General features: G+C 30.1%; 1 protein-coding gene across 4 annotated transcripts in view; it reads right to left on the bottom strand.

Annotated features, from left to right (window-relative positions):
* The window catches only part of LOC136989325 (protein shisa-1-like), a 133,978-nt gene that overhangs the window by 40,474 nt on the left and 74,081 nt on the right, over positions 1 to 19,423 (bottom strand). The window lies entirely within an intron of this gene.

The raw sequence follows: 19,423 nt of genomic DNA on the forward strand, positions 1-19,423 counted from the left end.
AATTTTGTTTACAAAATATACATTTTTAAACGGTTGCATTATTTAATTTATATTTTATTTGCATTAATGCAGTATATTTAAATTACTTAATGCAACATGAATTTCTTCGCAGCATAATTACAAATTAACGCTGCAAAACATCCTTTAACTCACGTGAAGAAATGAGGTAATGCAAAATAAATGCCCTCGAAACACGACATTAGGGGCATACATTTAGAAAATAGGCAGTATTAAATATTAATTTAGAAGAGCGTAATTTATTTCGTAACTAATCTGATGATTCGACGTTTGCATTGGCGGCTTCATTTTCCATAAACGAAATGGAGCACGATAAGTTGCTCTTATCAACCATACAACCGCAATCATTATGTACTATCATCATCAAGAGACAAATTTTGTTCTGCTCTTATCAAATATAAATGACAAGTAAATTCCTTTGCGCATTAAATAGAATTAATAGTAATTGTAAGCTCCTCATCGAAATGGATGAAAAGAATGGGCACTCGAAGATTATCAAGGCCACCAAAGAGATTTGTTACACGTTACACGAAGAAATATTCCTGCTTCAGATACCAAGAATCGTTCTGAATCGATTGCTGCGTATTCTAGAAGCAATCGTCCATAAAAAAAAAAAATTCTGTAGCATGGATTAAACATAAGCTCCAGTCCTCAATTGGAACAATCGAGTCGTTTACCACTCTCCGATCTTCAATTAGTTTAATGAATCATTTACGAATCAGCTAGTATCTATAACAGGAATCATTCTGAATCGATACGTATGAAATTCTATCAAAAATTATCCATAAGAAATTCTGTGGTATGGATTAAACACAAGTTCCGGTCCTCAATCGAATCGTTCACCACTATCTAGTCCCTCAATAAGTCTAACGAATCGTTTACGAATCATCTAGTATCTATTGAATGAATCATTTTGGGTCGATGGATATGAAATTGTATCCAAATTCATCCATAAAATATCCTGTAGTGTGGATTAATATAAACTTCAACATTCATGGGCGTCCTCAGGAAATTTTCCAGGGGAGATCTCATTTTATTGGTATACAGCAACGAGACACGTGGGCGATCTGCCGAGGGGGTCCGTCTTATGAGAAACTGGACCCTATTTAAATCTTACGCGCGCTGAAAATCCGAAAAACTCCGCGTGGCCAGCCCATTCTCCAGGCGCGAACCCACGATCATAATGTTCGGTGGTTTTATCCATTTGGTAGCTTCCAGGGATAAGGCAAAGCTCGGAGACAATTACATCAGAAAATTATTTCATTATTTATTTTTAGGTGATTTTTCAGGAAGTAGATTATAGAATACAGTATTACGTCAGCGCGCCTTACGGTCGAAGGTGTAAGGTTACACAAAGTGGTAATTTTTTACTCGATTCCAGGGAGGGGCAAGGGCCCCGTATGACCCCCCTCCGCGAACTCCCACGGCTCAGTCCACGATTGAAACAGGCTACACGTTACATTCCGATAGATTAATTAAACTGTCGAGAATTACAAATTAAAATTAGTAATTTCCGTTTTATTATTATTACAGATTCGGTATCAAATTACTATAATCGTGACGTAAAGTTCTTACGTAGACAGGAGTCACGTTATCACGATCGAACGAAAAGGCTCGGGTTGATGGAATAAGGCAACGCAACACGTGGGTCATTTGCCAGTCAGAAAGTTACCCCCTATTTAGTGTTACGCGCGAAGAAAACCCTGAAAACTCCACGTAACCGGCCCGCGGGTGGGATTCGAACCCGCAACTCGAGCGAAAAAATTTTCATATTTCTGATATTTTGGTATATTTTATTATTAGAATAAATGCAAAAAATTTAGCCTTTTTAAAAAAGAAAATAATAATAAATTTTTATAGAAACAATTTAGAATATTAAATTTGATTCGGAATAGGGTAATTTTCCGAGTTCCAACGGTATAATGTTTGAAATTGTTGCTAAATTGAATATATGATTGTCTGGCAATTTCCCTCTTCTTATCGATTTCATTTCTCACAATGGGAATATCATAGACAATACGTAACAATCGATTATATTAGTAATTTGTAGTGCGGATAATACGCTGCATATTGTAACAGTTATTATTTTCTAATAATATTGATTATATTGGCATTTCTTGTAGGGTTTGTTTGTTTGTATACACGACACTGCCGAGTGGGATTTCTCCCAAGAGGTCATTTTTAGGAAACTGGCCCCGATTTAGGTGTTACTAACGCGAAAATCCGGTAAACTCCACGTGGCCAAGCAATTGGTGAGGCACGAACCCGCGACCAATTACCAGTGTTCGGTGGTTTTTACCACCTCGACCACTTGTAGATCTTAGGGTATACGTATATTTAAAATCAAAAGAAAACAAATCGCATTTAATAGTTTAATAACATTTGTATTATTTTTGGTAAATGAGCGAGTGTAAAGGGTTGATAATTGCCAGATTTCTGTGATTTTCGACAAATTTTGTGGACAGACATTCTACGGACGAACAAACCGAATATAAAGCTTCAAATAAAACACTAAGCTACTGAAAAATCGAATTTTACACTCATATTTATTGAAAATAGAAAAATTTCTATGCAAAATTCATAAAAATAATGTGAAATTATTCACGTGTTTCAAGTTACTTACAGACAGACAAACTGACAAACTAAGCACACGATTTTTCAACGATAAACCTGGAGTTATTTAACTCTCGATCTATTTTTAGAAGAGATTTTCCTTAAAAAATTGACCTTTCTTTATTCAAAAATCTTCTAATTAATTACTTATTTTTTCTCATTAAGTAGATTTTAATTCTCTATCACAATATTATCAAATAAGGTCGTCGTCATCTTTTTTAATTCAAAAACTAATATCCATTGACCTATTTAATTACCATAAAAATACGTAGAAAAATCAAAAGAAAAGAGGAAAATTAATTAAACTAACTCGGAAAAAGTCGAATAAAATTAATGTAAATAAAGTAACACGCGCTGCGAATGGTTAAAGTTTAATTGAAGAAGGATCAAAGTGAATCAGCTGAATGGGTTCATACAAAATGGCGTCATTTTCAATGGATATTCATGTGAAAGTGGGTTGTAGATTGAGTCTGTTGGGAAAATACAGCAATAACATGCGAGAAATCAATACTTCTATCCGAGTGGACAGGAGAATGTGTACTAGAAACGATCTTTACATGCAGCAACGACGGGTCAATTTCCAGCTGACCTACTGAACTGTGACCTCGGAACCCGCTTAAAATTTCAAATATTAAGCTTAAATTCCCAATTTCTTAAAGTATTTTAATTAAATTTTATATAATTACCACCGTTAATTCTCACGTTACTTATGTTAAACTAAGCTGTTCAAGACGAACGGAAAAATTCTTCGATACGCAGAGATTTTCTGTGTTAGAAAAAAAAACCTGTTTAAAACGGAAAAATATACGGCGCGAGTCCGGTTTACACAGGTTTTACTGTATTAATCTGGTTAAAGAATAATTTAAGCTAAAATATATATTGTTAAAATAAAGTAGATCAGTGATTAAATTTAAACTTGTTTTCGTGGTAAAAAAAAAAAAAAAAAAAGAAATATTTACAGTAAAACCTGTCCGAAACGGAACGAATTCTTCGAAACGGAGCGATTTTGTGTGTTAAAAAAACCTGTTCGAAACGGAACCTGAGAAATCGGAAAAAGTACGCGGTACGACGTGATTCCGTTTTACGCAGGTTTTACCATAATTCCCGAGCATTTCTGCAATAATAGAGAACTAAAATTGAAATTAAATTTTTTCCCCTCTGTTTAATTACTCAAAACGATATCCTTCTATATATATAATTCCTAATGTTACTGGCTCATCAATCATAAAAGGAGAGAAATTAATACCGCGTGGCCGGTATAAAACGGCAAAGTTGATAAAAATAGAGCATCGGCAGAGAGATGCAGTGCCACAAGTCGTTATAAAGAAAACATGATGGATGCGACAAATAAACAAACTGAAAGAGAAAGAAATAAATACCCCCCATGTATATCAATTTGTCGACTTTTTTGCCTATTTATTTTGCAAAGAACCCCTTTGCAAAGTGTATATATACGCTGTTCTTTGTCATGACGTAACGATGCCCTGATGCACTTTATAAAGAAAATGTACAGCTCTGTGCTAAAAGTATAGAGATGCTGCAATTTGTCAGTGAGTTAAAATCATTTCTTCTTTATATTCTGCAAAATATGGATGCTCTTCTTCGCAAATTACTCCATTTTTTCCATTAAAAAAATGGCTTTGATTTCACAAAGTTTGCTTACGCTACGAACTTTTGTACTGTATTAAAGATAGTTGCTGTATACACGATAAAACCTGTGTAAACCGGAATAGCACCGTACCGAATATTTTTCCGTTTTAAACAGGTTTTTTAACGTAAAAAAAAAATCGCTACATTTCGAAGAATTTCTTCCGTTTATGCAGGTTTCCGTTTCGGACAGGTTTTACTTTATCATTGTATAAAATTTAAGAAAAATTAATTTTTTACTGTATTAATAAGATATTATACAGTAAAACCTGCATGAACCAGTTTCTCGGGTTTAGTTTTGAACAGGTTTTTGTTTTTAAATGCAAAAAATCGCTCTTCTTGACAATTTTTTCCGTTTTTTACAGGTTCCGCTTTAGACAGGTTTTACTGTATAACACTTATTACATTCTTCTACACTATATTTGTTAATTATATTTAATAAAGTCGACTTTAAAATTTTATTAAATTATAATGTTTAAACTTTATTTTATTAATGAAATATTATAAAAAACGAAATAAAGTAACAATAATTTAATTAATTTTATTAAATTATTAAGCGAGAAGTAATTAAATATAAATATCCCTGGCGAGTTTTTTCTATAAAGAAATTTTATTTACTAAAAATGAATTATCAAATGTAATTAAATTTACGATTTTTTTTTAATTCATGGAGATATTTTCTTAATTTTCTAATAAAATTAATAATAATGATGTGTAATTTATAAATTTACTAGTATTATGCGTTAATATATAGCAATCTTTTTAAAATAATTTATGCCGATTTAAAGTAAAGATAAACAAAGGGATGCTCAGACAAACAGACAGCTCGGAGCAATATGGAATGCAATCCTTCAGGATCTGTCATGTTAACTTAGATAGGTTGTTCGATACAAATCGATTTGAAATCCCTCGTAGTCAAAATCTTTCCTTGTTTAAATGTAAAGTTGCCATAAGGTTAGGGGTTCAGATCTTATGATCAAGAATTTATATAGAAGTGTAGGCTATACAGCCAAACCTGCGAACAGCGGTCACTGACGGAATCATAAAAAAAAATGGCCGTTATCTGCAGGTTATTTTGTACGTATTTTTGCTCAAATTTCCGGAAAGAATGGACGTTGTTGGGACTGAAAGCTTGACTTTATAGCACTCATCTTTGAATAAATTCTCGAGATGACTGCATCTGAATGTAATTTCTTAGCTAACTGAAGATGAAGACAATCTTCATCATTTTTAATTAGTTAAAACCAGCATTTTAGGCATACTTTCCTCTGTCTTAGCCTAGATCGACACATTGAAGAACGTTCAGGAACTTGGTACTCATGAGCAACAATCATGTGCTCAATTTTATGAAGAATTGACTCGCAAGAATGCTACTTAGACCTATAATTTAGTTATATCAGGTAACAATATTCATTCGAATTATAAATTTTCACACGTATGAAGCTTCTTACCTCAATAATCAAGCGTGTAGATGAAGCCATTACTATCGGAATCGATAATAATTTAAAGCGACAAATACACGTTCAATTTAAATTTTTTTTCTGAAAATTAAGAGATTAAGTTGCAAAGATATGCTTGAAGTTTCTATTAAAAGCAGAATTTTTTCTTAAAAAATGAATTATTAATTATTAAATTTAAGCTACTAAATCGCCCAAAGTTCTGCACTTTTTAGGTTCTAAATATGACACTTCTAGTCCTCATAATATAATAACCCGTTAATTTATTAATTTATAAATTAATTAATCTTGAATTTTCGACGTTTCTCAACTGGTAGGTCGTGACCTCCAAAGAGCATTCCTGTTTAACGTAGTGTGGCTTCTACTACACTTAAATGAGGTCAGTAGCGAGAGGAAAAAAAGAAAAACAGTTGGTAAACAGAAGGCTATTGAATTTAAAAGATCGAATCGAGTGTTAAAAAGATTTAATTAAGTCGAGACTTTGTTTTAAATCTCGTAAAATGGCATATCAAGAGTGTAAAGATTCTCAAATATTGTTGACCTCATTCTCTTTATATAGAAGTATATACAGCCAAACCTCTCAACAACGGCCTTTGAGAGAAACATTAAAAAATGGCCGTTGTTCGGGGTTATTATCTATGCATTTTGCTCAAATTTGGCCGTTGTTGGAAGGTGGCTATTATCGAAGGTTTGACTGTGTAAAAGTATGCTTTATTAACATAATGTCTGCATTAAAATCGTTGAATTTAAACGTAATTAAATTTTTATGCTTTAATGATGCTTAAATTCAAATAAAAGTGGACCCTCGATATAGTAAATTCTCGAAAGGATAGCCGAATCATTCACTATATCGAGATTCCACTGTATTTTCAAGATTTCAGTGCATTTTAATGCAAATATTCCATTTATATGTTATATTATATTATATATATTCTCATGCTTTTATATACAAGCTGAGTATTAAATTAAAGATTAATAATGGCATACTGTTATATGGTACTATTATAGCACTGACTTACTCACAATGCAAGAATTTACATAGTGTTTCTCAACGCTATCTACTGGTTAAAACGAAATTAAATTTGTACAATAAACAGGCTCTCGAATGGCATCAAGTGAGCAGAGTATGTGAAAAAAGAGAGTTTATTGGCCTGATTTATAGAAAATTAGTGCACTTTTATCAATTAATGCCTTGTATTAAACCTTTGTTCCTTCATTAAATTCTATTTGTTTCCATCATTGCACTGATTAGTAATTACTTTTGCTCTTCATTTTGCCATCACTCCCTTCAAACATGGAATCTATAAGACTGAATTTATTGAGATTTTTGCAATCAGTAGCCTTCCTTGGTTAATCGATCGCTTCATTTAGAATTTGAATTTGTTATTTCTCCCCATTATCTTCGTTTCATCTTCAGGGGCCATCATCCAGAACACTAAGTATGTGCTTTTCTTTTGAAAGTTTTGCTGTTGTTAAAATTCTATTCAGCAAGAACGCGTAGAATCCGTAGCTGTTCGTGTAAAACGTGAATCAGAGATTGAAAAGTTGATGCTCTTACAACTTTTATTCTCCATTTTTTGTCAATGTATGTGGCATCCTTTATAGTGTATAATCCAACAGTGCCAATAGAAGACTAGGCATAAGCAGGCATTGTATCTTCTCTTACCAACAGTTTTGCTTAGTCACTACTGTTATTTGTAGGCATCTCGGGTAGTGTTAAAGAGGCAATGTCCCAGGATGTAACTATTTTGTACTTTTCTACCTATTTCTTACATTTTGTACGTCGTTTAACAGATTGAAATTCACGTTTATGAAACATAAACACAACTCGCAATATGGCCGAATGTTAAGATTTCATTTCACTCCATAACAAAACTTGGTAACCACAGCAGCCATTTGGCATTTGGATTTGCCATATTGACACTACCGACAGTGTGTGAACAGAGAAGGATATTTAAAAAACCTACAAAGAGCCACCAACACTAATTTTCGATTGCTGCCAAAAATAACAAGGTATTGCTCCAGTAGAAGTGTACAGTTTCAGACGGAATTACGAACATGCTCTTGACTCTGTACTTTCACGAATACAGAAAAAAGTACATATTTCCATTATAAAATATGATTTTACAAACAATTTTTTGGAGTTATTCGAGTTACTTTTTGGACTTTTATCAAAATCTCCCCACAAAATGTTAAATGATATTGGTTGCATGTTTGATTTATCCTTTTCTGTTACCTGAACTGATGCTTCTTTTTCAGCCTTCTCTGTTGAAATTAGTGTCTTTACTAACGAATTATGAATGAATTCAAATTTTGTTTTTGAAAAACACCCAATTTTTTGATTAAAAGTTTAATTAAGAACCTTAACAAAATCTTTTAGAACTTGCGAAGACAATCTTCACATGTTCTAAATTGTTTTTAGATCCAAAATCTTTTTTTTAAAAAAAAACTCACATTGAAAGTATATTTTCAACACTAATTTCTACACTTACATTTCCAAAATTTGCACGATTCGAGAGATCCATTAAAGTTCTTCCCATTCTTCCTCTTTACTTACATTTAAAGCATAACTTACTAAAGATAGAATTTAACAACAGCTTTTGTTTGCAAATTCTGTTAATCATATCAAATGTTTGAAACCACACGAAGGAATGCTGCTGGAAGAGTAACAATGGCAAAATTACCGATAACAATTGCTATTATTTTACTCTCCATTTGGCATTCACTAAGCGTTTAGGAAAAATTAGAATACAGCTGAATATTTGTCCGAACAACCTAATATATAACTACACAATCTTCTTCATTGATATACTGAAGAATAATATTTACAAAATCTTTCGTTGTTGATAGATGCGTGCCTTACACTAGACGAGTGGACGTCTGTTGCTGATTTTAAAGTTTTCTTTGACTTTCTCTACAATTTCATTATGTAATTTCGAAATTAAACTATGAGATATAAACTACCATCTCGTAAAGCAATAATTGAGACAAAGAAGTCCAGCAAGTATTCAAAATTATTTATCTTCTACTAGTAATAAGGCAGGTATTCTTTAAAAATCGTTTTCCCAATTTATTGGGTTTTCGACAACGACACAGGACGAATTTCTCGTATATATTATTTTAAAGAATAAAACCTGGAAAATAAAACCATTGCAACGATTCAGTTCCATAATCAGAAGTGATATGCCCTCTTCTAGATTTCACCTTTCCTGTCTTGCCAGGTGTTAAAATTTATTGCATGAGATATTTAAATTTTAAGTAAAAAATGGAAAGAAATAAATCATACTTCAACCATGTCGACATTAATTCAAGGGATTTATAGATATTACCCCCATTTCTGTTTACGATTGCGTTTAACTCGTCACTACATGACAGCAATAGTGGATCAGAGGAAGGACTAAGGAGGATTAAGCCCTCCCCATTGACACAAATAAATAAATAAAATTTATTTGTTCGAGCTTCGAAATGTTTTTAAAAACATTTATAGTGGCAAATACGGTTTATCGGACAATACAATCGTCGTACAGGAGTTAATGAAAAACGTACTGTACTTATTAATTTCGCTCAGGTTGCCAACTTTCTTGTACCAAAAAAAAAATACATTACACGGGCATTTATAATGAAGTACATTTATACAAAAAAAATTTCTATAAATATTTGTCGGCTAAATTATGAAATATTAACTAAACGATTTTAATATGAAGTTTAAAACCCTATTTATTATTGCCAAACGTTGATAACGCCATCTTAATCGCCAGTCCCTAAATTTTAACTGCTTACCAGACTAATTAATAATAATAATATATTTCTCCTACTGTTACTCCAGTGAGTTTTAAAGACAAAACTATTACTTTAGGAGAGAAAAATAAAATATAGGAACGTCGTCTGCCACAGATAAAGTAGAATAACACAGAAATAATTCAAATTGTACTCAAAAGGAAGATATTATTGATAAAAGAAGAAAGGAGGACAATGCAGTTCAATGATGGATTGTCTTCCATCCCATACTGCTGGATCTGCTACTTTATGGAAGCCAGATATTTTTCTTTTAAATTAAAGATTAATAAAAATAAACAAACAAGGCTAAGAGCTATTTAAAATCAGATTAGAGATATACCAGAAATCCGATCCAGCCGGAATTTGCAACATTGTTCCGGTTCCGGTTCCGGCCGGGAGTGTTCATTTTATTTCTATCCCAAACTTTTCAAGAACTTAATATTTATTTATAATTTATTAAAAAGTCTCAGTAGCGTTTACTTTCCGCTTAATATTCATAAATTTACGTAAAACGGGTCGTTACTTCGTTTAATGTAAATTTGCAATATACAGTAATGAACAAAATTCATAAAGTAATGCAAAACAGCGCCGCATGTGCGGCCATTTTGTTGCGCTAGATCTTCAAAGAAAAATATAAGTCATAAAAGTGAGAAAAGGACCATTTAAAAAGTGAATTTAGTGAAAAAAGGTGATGTAATCCAAGGCCTGCTACAATACACAACATGTATCATCTGTACAGTGCCACTTACGGCTGTACGGTAACTTTTCCGTTGCATGCGTGCATTCCGTTTTCATACTGCACCAATTGAAAAGCGATATTTTGATGACGTAACTTTTTCTAATTGCTGGCAACACTTTTCGATATTTAAAATTTTTTAATTAAATGGCGGAAGGAGAGGTTAAAATAATTCGTTTTTTAATTTTTCCCTAATAAACAAAAATTTCATATTGATGAGAGGCAAATTACCAACGAATATATATATATATATATATTTTATTTCTGTTATTGCTCACGAGAGTTCGCTGAGAAATTCCGTGCTCATTTTCAGGTGTATGTAAGAACAGAAACGGAATGAAACGGAAACGGATCTTTTTCTATGACTCTGTTTCTGATAATTCTGGTTTCTGGTGGCGCGGAAACGAAGCATAACTCTTGACCTTGACTGCACTAATAACAATTGTTACAATCACAGTAGCAAAATGCAATAAAAACAGCATTAAATCACATCACATTTAATACAATTTAAATAAGATTAAACCTGTTTAATACTTGATTACAGCGAAAAAAAGCATTAATATAAACGATTTTAAAGGAATTTTTTTCATTATAGATAGTCTTTAACGATTAAAATTCTTTAAATATTTCTGGATGACGTACAGTACATGTTTATGCTTTTCAATTTAATGTAGTATGGCTAATCTGATATACATCGCATCATTAACGTATATATCCGACAACAAATTTTATAATTAAATCTATAATTAAATAAATAATTCCCGATAAGGCAGGTATTTAAGACAAGATTAAATTCCGTTTACGCATAGGTAAAATGATTTCGTACACTCTGCGCTGGTCTGTAACAATGTTTCTTCAATATTTTTTCCCAAGTTAATGAGACCATTTTTTGGCATATTTCTACTTTAATTTTGTCGAATATTAAATTTTATAAATGATTAATTAACGTTGGAAGGGGTAAAGCGTCTCACGCTATTTGGTGTGTTTAGCGGGGGGCAAAATCAAATAAGAATGTCCGTCTTACTCACTTTGCTGAAAAGATTTGGAGAATGATTGATTCAGTTTAATGGCGGTACAATAAATTTCGTGAAAGAAACTCGATCGAGTTGAAATTTTCAGCAAACTTAACTACTTTATTTTAAAATTTCACTGAAATTTAATTAAGTTTCGCATAAATCACTTTACGAATTCATAATTTACACGTTGCGAGTTTAATGGATAATGTAAGAAATGTCACGACTTTCTCAAGCGGTGGATCGCGATCAAAGTAATTAAGAAAGAGTTAAATTATGCTAGCATTTAGAAAATTAAACGTGCAATATTTTACATTTCAATATAACTAAAATTTGCATAAATCATCTTCCTATCCGAACTTACACGTTGTAAGTTTAACGGATAAAATAAGAGGATTGGACTGATGGGAGGAGGCAAAGAACACACGAGCGATCTGCCATATTTAGGTGTAAGACAAGATGGAAGGCCAGAAAATTCTACATGCCAGCCCTTCGGTGAGGCGCGAACCCACGATCAACAACAGTAAAACCCAGAGTGTATCATTCAGCAGGAAGGAGAGAGAAAAAACTTTCAAATAAAAGATGCGAATAACCTAGAACATGTGCCTAAAAACTTGAAAAAAGATGATATAGATCAGAGGTGGCCAACAAGTCGATCGCCAAGCCAATTTTGGTCGATCGCTAGCGATGTCTTGACTTAATGTATTATATTTGTAACCGAATGCAACTGTATGCATGCAGTTATGACTCGACTCGTAAGCAGTGAGTGCACTTCGTACTGAAACAGTGTATAAACATAGTATGTATTTCACACTTCCCCCTCCCCACTTAGACTATGCCTATGACAACAAGTCGATCGCGACACATTTTTACGATAAAAAGTAGATCTTATGTACACAAAAGTTGGCTACCCCTGATATAGATGATAAAATTACTGCTCGTGTAATAATTTATGCAATTTTGAATTTTTAATTTCAAATCTAAGTTGCTAAATTTATTCAAAATATAAACACGACAGTCTCTCTTTCACGAAAACTTTTATGGAGAACAGCATCACTCCTCATTTTACAAAGCCCTAAAACACGATAAAATCTTGTTTTTCCGTGCTGAATTATTCAAATATCGTAAGATATTATTCATTTTTATTAGAACATAATTACATTTTAGCAATAATTAAACTGAAGATGCTAATTTAATTGAAACTACGTACAAAAGGAAACTCGTTTAAATACTTGTAAACATTATCCAATTGATCATCTCTATAAATAGTTAAGTTTATTCTATGTGAAATTTAAGAATGTGCCCTTAAAAAAAGGAAAAAATAGTAAGAAAAATAAATATCTTATCAACATAACTTCAAATTTTGATGTTAAAAAAAGTAATTAGCTTATTGGAAACGTAACTGTATGCATTTATATAAATGATTATTCATTTAAACTGAATGTTTTATTTTTTGAATATCGAATATTTCTACGATTTTTTTACAAACGCAATAAAGAACCATCCATAAATAAGATTTATTCATCTCTGGCAATATGTGCTTCACTGAAATTCATATTTTATGGCATAATTTTATGTGAAACTTATATTTTGAATATTTTATTTCTTCATATATTTTGTATGGGTTTATTTCAGCTTTTTTTTTTTAAAAAAAGTATAATATATATTATATATATATATATAAAGGCTGTTTCTAAGGAAACTATACTTATACACACATCAAACAAGAACAAATTTGATAAAAAAATAAAAATAAAAAGAAGGAAAGAAAATAAGATTTTTGTGGGTTTAAAGAATAACCGAAAATCTCATCGAATACGACAACCGAGGCACTTAATAAATAGATTTTTCTTAAATGATTTAAATATTTTATAAACTGCATTTTAAAACAATATTTTATTTGTTTACCCAAAATGAAAACAATCAAATGATGTTTACTAAAATATCTTTTAACATATTGATTTAGACTGGAGAATATAATTGCTCGAAGATATATTTCACTGAAGCAAGAATAATCATTATCTTGAATATTCAGAATATTTATTCTATTAAATATGTATGAATAAACAATCTAATCGATAAGCAATACGTTTAATGTATGAACTAAGTTAGAAAATCATCTCCAATGGTCATCAGCAGGTTAGAAAATCATTTTCAAAAATCATCATCAGATGACAATTTAAATTTGTAACGTGAGGAGAGTCACCGAAAATAAATTTTAAACCTAATTACGGTCGCTAAAGGTGACCGGAAACGTAGGTTTGTATATCAAACGCATTGCTGGTCGATAGAGGTTGTTTATTAATACACATTTAAGAATAATAATGATTACAAAACTGATTCAAACAATACAAAACGGCTAATTACATAAATCCAACTATTGCGGGGCAAAATGTACAGAGAACTTATTTTCAAAATAACCGATTTACCCATCAGATAAATTATGCCATTGTGCAGAATTGGCTCGCTAAATAACTAGAAAATTCGGTAATTTATAATCCCGCTTATCTTGTATAATAATAAAGACAGGATTCAATTAATTTACTCTTCACTTATCGAAATTTCCAGATGATTTAACATAGAGACCCCCTTATGTTGGCCCACCAGTGACCGAGTGGATAAAAAAAAACCGAATACTGGTAGTGGATGAGGGCTTCGCCAACGGGCTGGCCACGTAAAGTTTTCGTGTTTTCTTCACGTGTCTAACACCTGAATAGGGGCCAGTTTCCCGTAGAAGACCTCCCAGGAGTCATCCCCTTGCAAGCCAAATCCCTCGTGATGATAGGTCTATCATGGAGTAATTTGTGCCCTTTTCTATTTTGAATATCTGTGAGAATTTTAAAGTTAAACCACTTCAATCGCCGTATTTTTGTGTTGTACATGCAACACGTGACGTTTCATAAAAGAAAATAACACTTCTAGCTAATTCCGATTTCATCCACGTCATCAACTTTGACCCCAGAAAGAGAGAAGTCAAAGGTGAATTCTATCTAGCAGATAAATGTTAATGGGAAGGGGTGGAAGTAAGTACTAACATGCAGCCTGCACACTATTGAGTGACATCCGTTACATTAAGACAGGAGCGCCTACTGGTGGAATGTTCGGTATTTTAATGAACAGTCAAAGAGATAACTATCTCTTGGCTAAAATGTCCTTTCGCTACTTATTTAACTATTTCGAATAAGAATATTCTAAATGATAAATAAGGTCAGACAATCTTACGAACGTGGAGCTAATTCTCCTAATTACCCTTCCATAATTTTTATACAAATGGGTGCAGGAAAGTAGCCCTTTGCTCTGATGACCGAGCAATTATCTACCTTTAAAATAAAACATTTTTATTAAATTTAATTCATTAAAAAATCTACTTAAAATGCAATTTTTAATAAAATATTTTTAAAAACTAATTTATACCAGTAAACCTGTCCAAAACGGACCCTGCCAAACCGGAAAAAATATTCGTAACGTGAAATTCCGGTTTACACAGGTGAATGTTGTGTGAAACATTAGATTCAAGATAAACATTTTTTAATTAAAAAAATTAAGAAATAATTTTTTTTCCTATAAAAATGGAAGCATGAGAAATGAAAAATCGAATTCTGTACAAAAATATTTTGTAGCAATAACTTCTGTAACGTTATTTTTGATATTTACGGTGCGCTTTCCGTTCTTTCAAAAAAGAAAGTTGGTCCATTGCAGAGATCATTATTTTCACATGATTTGTTTATAAATTCATCCTCCTTTTTTAAAATCTTTTATTCGGGAACAAGAGATTTTACTCTTTAATGATCAAATTTATTATATAAAAATTTTTAAACATGATCTGAAATGCCTGTAAAAAGTGAGCTTTACAATAGCTATGCCTCTAGATAGTGAGCTTTACACGGATTACGCCTCTAGAAAGGTGGGATTTACACCAATTATGCCTCTAGATAGTGGTTTTATACTCTAAAAGGGTGAAATCTATACCATTTATGCCTCTATGTAGTAGTTTTACACCAGTTATGCCTCTAGAAAGGTGGGATTTACACTAATTATGCCTCTAGATAGTGGGCTTTACATTAACTTTGCTTCTACAACAAACTAATTCTTTGATTACAACTATTTTAACGTTATTATAATTTAAATGTAAACATAATTATATACAGTATATTTAATATAATTTAATTCTAAAATTAATATTATAACTTTAAAAACAGTAAAATCACAGCATTGTAAATGTACTCAATTAAAACTATTTTCCAATGAAAAAGAAAATTAAAATATTTAATTAAATATAAAATTTATAACGTTCTTTCTTGATAGACATTTTTTAAATTAATTTTTTAAGAATTTCAACATTTATCACGCGTTTGTAAGAAGAAATACGCATAAAACACGCTAAAAAACACATTTTATTACATTTAAGCTGAATTCAGACTTTAAAAAAAGTATTTTAAATTAATTTAAATGCTTTAGACAATCACAATTAATTTTTAAACCTCATTAATTACTTAAACCCCATTAAAATTCGATAACACATTCCAATATATGGACACTAAAACAAGATTATAATGGATACAATTGATAAATTTTACTATATTCTAATTAAAAAAAGGGGGAATTAATAAATTCTTAACAATTTAAAAACAATTCCTAAGCCATATTTTAAGACGAATGGCTCATAATTTTCATGCAGCAATTTTTTTTTTTTGGCCTACTTATTTCTAATGATGTGTATTATTCTCCAAATTATATCAATCGATTAGAATAGAGCAAAGGGGGAGGAATATTATGAATTTAAGTTTATATAATTTCATGGAGGGCAATTTTTATTTTTTTCTCCCTTCTTCCAATGGAGAATGAGGTGAAGTACGTGATGACAATAATATTAACTGCTCAAATACACGTGACAACCTCTCACAATATACGACATGAACTCTGGAAGCTGCACGCCATCTTTCGGTTAGTATGTAATGAGAATTGATCGTAAACTCTTCTATTAACGCTCTGTATACAGTCGGTAACGTTGTTAGAGCAACTCGTAATGGCTAGCCGCATGTGGCTTTGGAAGATACCATTGAACGAGTTGTAGGTAATATCATATAAGCTGCTTTCTTTATAATAAAACTCTAGAATCTCTCCCACTTTCTGATTAAATTTGCAGCGAAAACAGCAGCCAAATTAAAGAAATTTTCGCATAAACACAGTATTTTTTACTCCCTTAAAAATTAATGCAGCAAAAATAAAGTCACAGTTGCTTTCTTTGTAATCAAATTCTGTATTTTCTGGTGAAATTTACTGAATTAAAAGGCATCTTTTGTTTTTTTTTACACAAAAAAATAGTTTTGATACACACTAAAAATTTATGTAATTGTTACAATGTTATAAAACTACATTTTCTGGGTAAATTTAATCTGAAAACATTAGCTAAATTAAAGGAATCTTCACATAAATGCAGTGTTTTTACTATAAAAATTAATACAACAAAAATAAAGTCAGAGTTGCTTCGTTTATAATCAAATTCCATATTTTCTGGCAAGATTTATATAAAAACAACTGAATTAAAAAGCAATTTTACATTAAAAAATAGCATCGTTACCCTCAAAAGATTAATATAATTTTAATAGAATGTCTTAAAGTTATAAAATTGTATATTTTCTGAGAAAATTTGCACTGAAAACAGCAGAAAATTAAAGGAATTTAATATAAATATAGTAGTTTTATTCATTAAAAATGAATATGAAAAATAATAATAATAATAATAAAGTTAAGGAGCTAAATAGCTGGTATCATATAAAATGCAATAAATTTCCATACTTTTCACCACTTTCTGATAGAATTATAGTAAATAAATAATCAATTTAATGGAATTTGTATATAAATCTTTCTCAAATTCTTCAAATAACTGACTTTAAAAGACACTAAAATACCACATAAAGCATACCACCTACAAGTACCTAAGCTGAATAATGTAAGGTGCTTAATTACAAATTCTAACATCATAATTTTAAATGGTATAAACTCTATTAAAACGTCACACGTTGCCTTATTCATTTGTAATAAATTTCCATCTTAATGCATACAAAAAAAAAAAAAAAATGGAAAATGCAGAGTGCTTCCCAATGCAAATTTCCATAACTGAATTTGATAATTTGTAAAATTAACAAACTAATTTGAATGAATGTTTGGTGGATAAATTCATAAAAAAATCGATTATTCTTTTGCTTAATGTTAAATTATATTCGATTCTTCTTTTAAATGTTAATGATCTAAAGAATAACAGACTTAAAAACACCAAAATAATACCAATTTACCAGTTTATTCACTTAAAAAAATGTAAAATTGTCTTTTATAATTTAATTATACATTTAAAAATGCCTTTTTCGAGTAATTATGATTAAAAACATTTATATTTTAGGCATTTTTTTAAGAGTAAATGACCTTATAACATTAATATAATGTTTGTATTTTTGCATTTAAAAGTAATTTCCTACATAGAAAAACAAACTAATAATAAATTAAAGAAAGAAAGGAAATAAACTTTTTAATTTATTTAAATTTTAAAATTATTTTTTAAATATTAATAATAATAATAATAATATTGTGAAGTGTGTCTCCAGCAATTTAAATGATAAAGCACTTTAATTAATCTCTGAAGTAGTTTAGAATTTTTAAAAAATTAATACATTTATTATCATGACGTATTTTATATAATTTATTGTGTTTTTATTAATTTTTTATGCTTAATTATAAGCAGTAGGTATAAATTTTAATTTAATTGAAGTCAGTTTTATTTGTTTGCTAGATTTTAATTGTGTTCCTAATAATAATAATGGTTAATATAGAGAAAATCAACTAGTTTAATGCCTTTTTTTGAATTTAAAATTATCAAAAATTCAATAAACTTGCTCTAATTTCCAATAAAAGGTGTGTTAATAAGTTAGCATTTTATTAGAAAATTGCAAGAGAAATTAATGAATTTCTTTAGAAAGTTTAATCATGATCTTAAATTCAAATAAAAGACATTAAACTAGATGATTTTTGATTATTATTAACAATAACACAATTAAGATCTATAATAATTAATCAAAAATTGAATAATTTAATCATAATCTTACATTAAAAAATTCATTAAATTTTCTCTAATTTCCAATAAAATTCAAGCTTACAAACACATTAGAAATTGGAATTTTAGAGAGAATTTAATGAATTTTTATAAAATGTGGCGAGAAAATTCTTAATCATTGTATTTAACAATTTATTGACATATTATTGTGTCTACCAAAGCAAAAGTAAATTATCAAGTTGCATGATGCATACACACACACAAAATCACTTTTAATGAATTTAATTACAAAATAAAATTTTGGAATATTAATTTTGAGGTTTCTAAATGGACTAAATATTTAAATAATTGCACTTATTATCACTAAGTGATTTTATATTAATAAACAATGAGAAGAATGAGAGGTAACAAATATGCAAATGAAGCTACTTTGCAGTGAAAGAAGCATTACAGACCTGGAGAATTTAATAAAAAAATTATTATTATTATTTAATTACCTCATTTATTATCTTAACATAAAAGAAATTATGCTAATTTTTTGACATTTTAAATATTTTCTAAAATATATTTTAATATAACAAATATGAGAATGATAAATAGTAACTGAAGCTTTTATATAGAGAAATTAAATCGATATTTGTTCAAGAATATATATTTTTTAAATAAAAATATCCACAAAATATTGATCATTTATCGATTTATAGACTGCTATTTAATATTCTGTATTTTTTAAAACATTATTTATTTATTTATTTTTATAAATTTCCCCCTAAAGCTTGCAATTCTTGACACAAACCAAGACACTACCCATTATATAACGCTAATTTTAGCATTTAAGTGTAAGAATTTAAGGTTAGAGTTCATATGCAAATAACAGAATTAAATTAGAATATCTGGCATATATAAATTACAATAAAATATTTAACTACAATCTAAAACATGTGAATATAACAGATTTTAACACGAAACACGCTTAATTCGGAAGCGAAATTTGCTATTTTAGACATAAAAAATATGTTTTTTAACACTAATACATTAATTAGAACAGGCATACAGACGTGCCCACAGCTTTTATTTTAGGAAATTCGTGAGAGAAAGAGGAAATTTAATCGAA

Source organism: Centruroides vittatus, unplaced genomic scaffold, assembly GCF_030686945.1.
Source record: "Centruroides vittatus isolate TY-2023 unplaced genomic scaffold, ASM3068694v2 scaffold_464, whole genome shotgun sequence".
Taxonomy (NCBI): Eukaryota; Metazoa; Arthropoda; class Arachnida; order Scorpiones; family Buthidae; genus Centruroides; species Centruroides vittatus.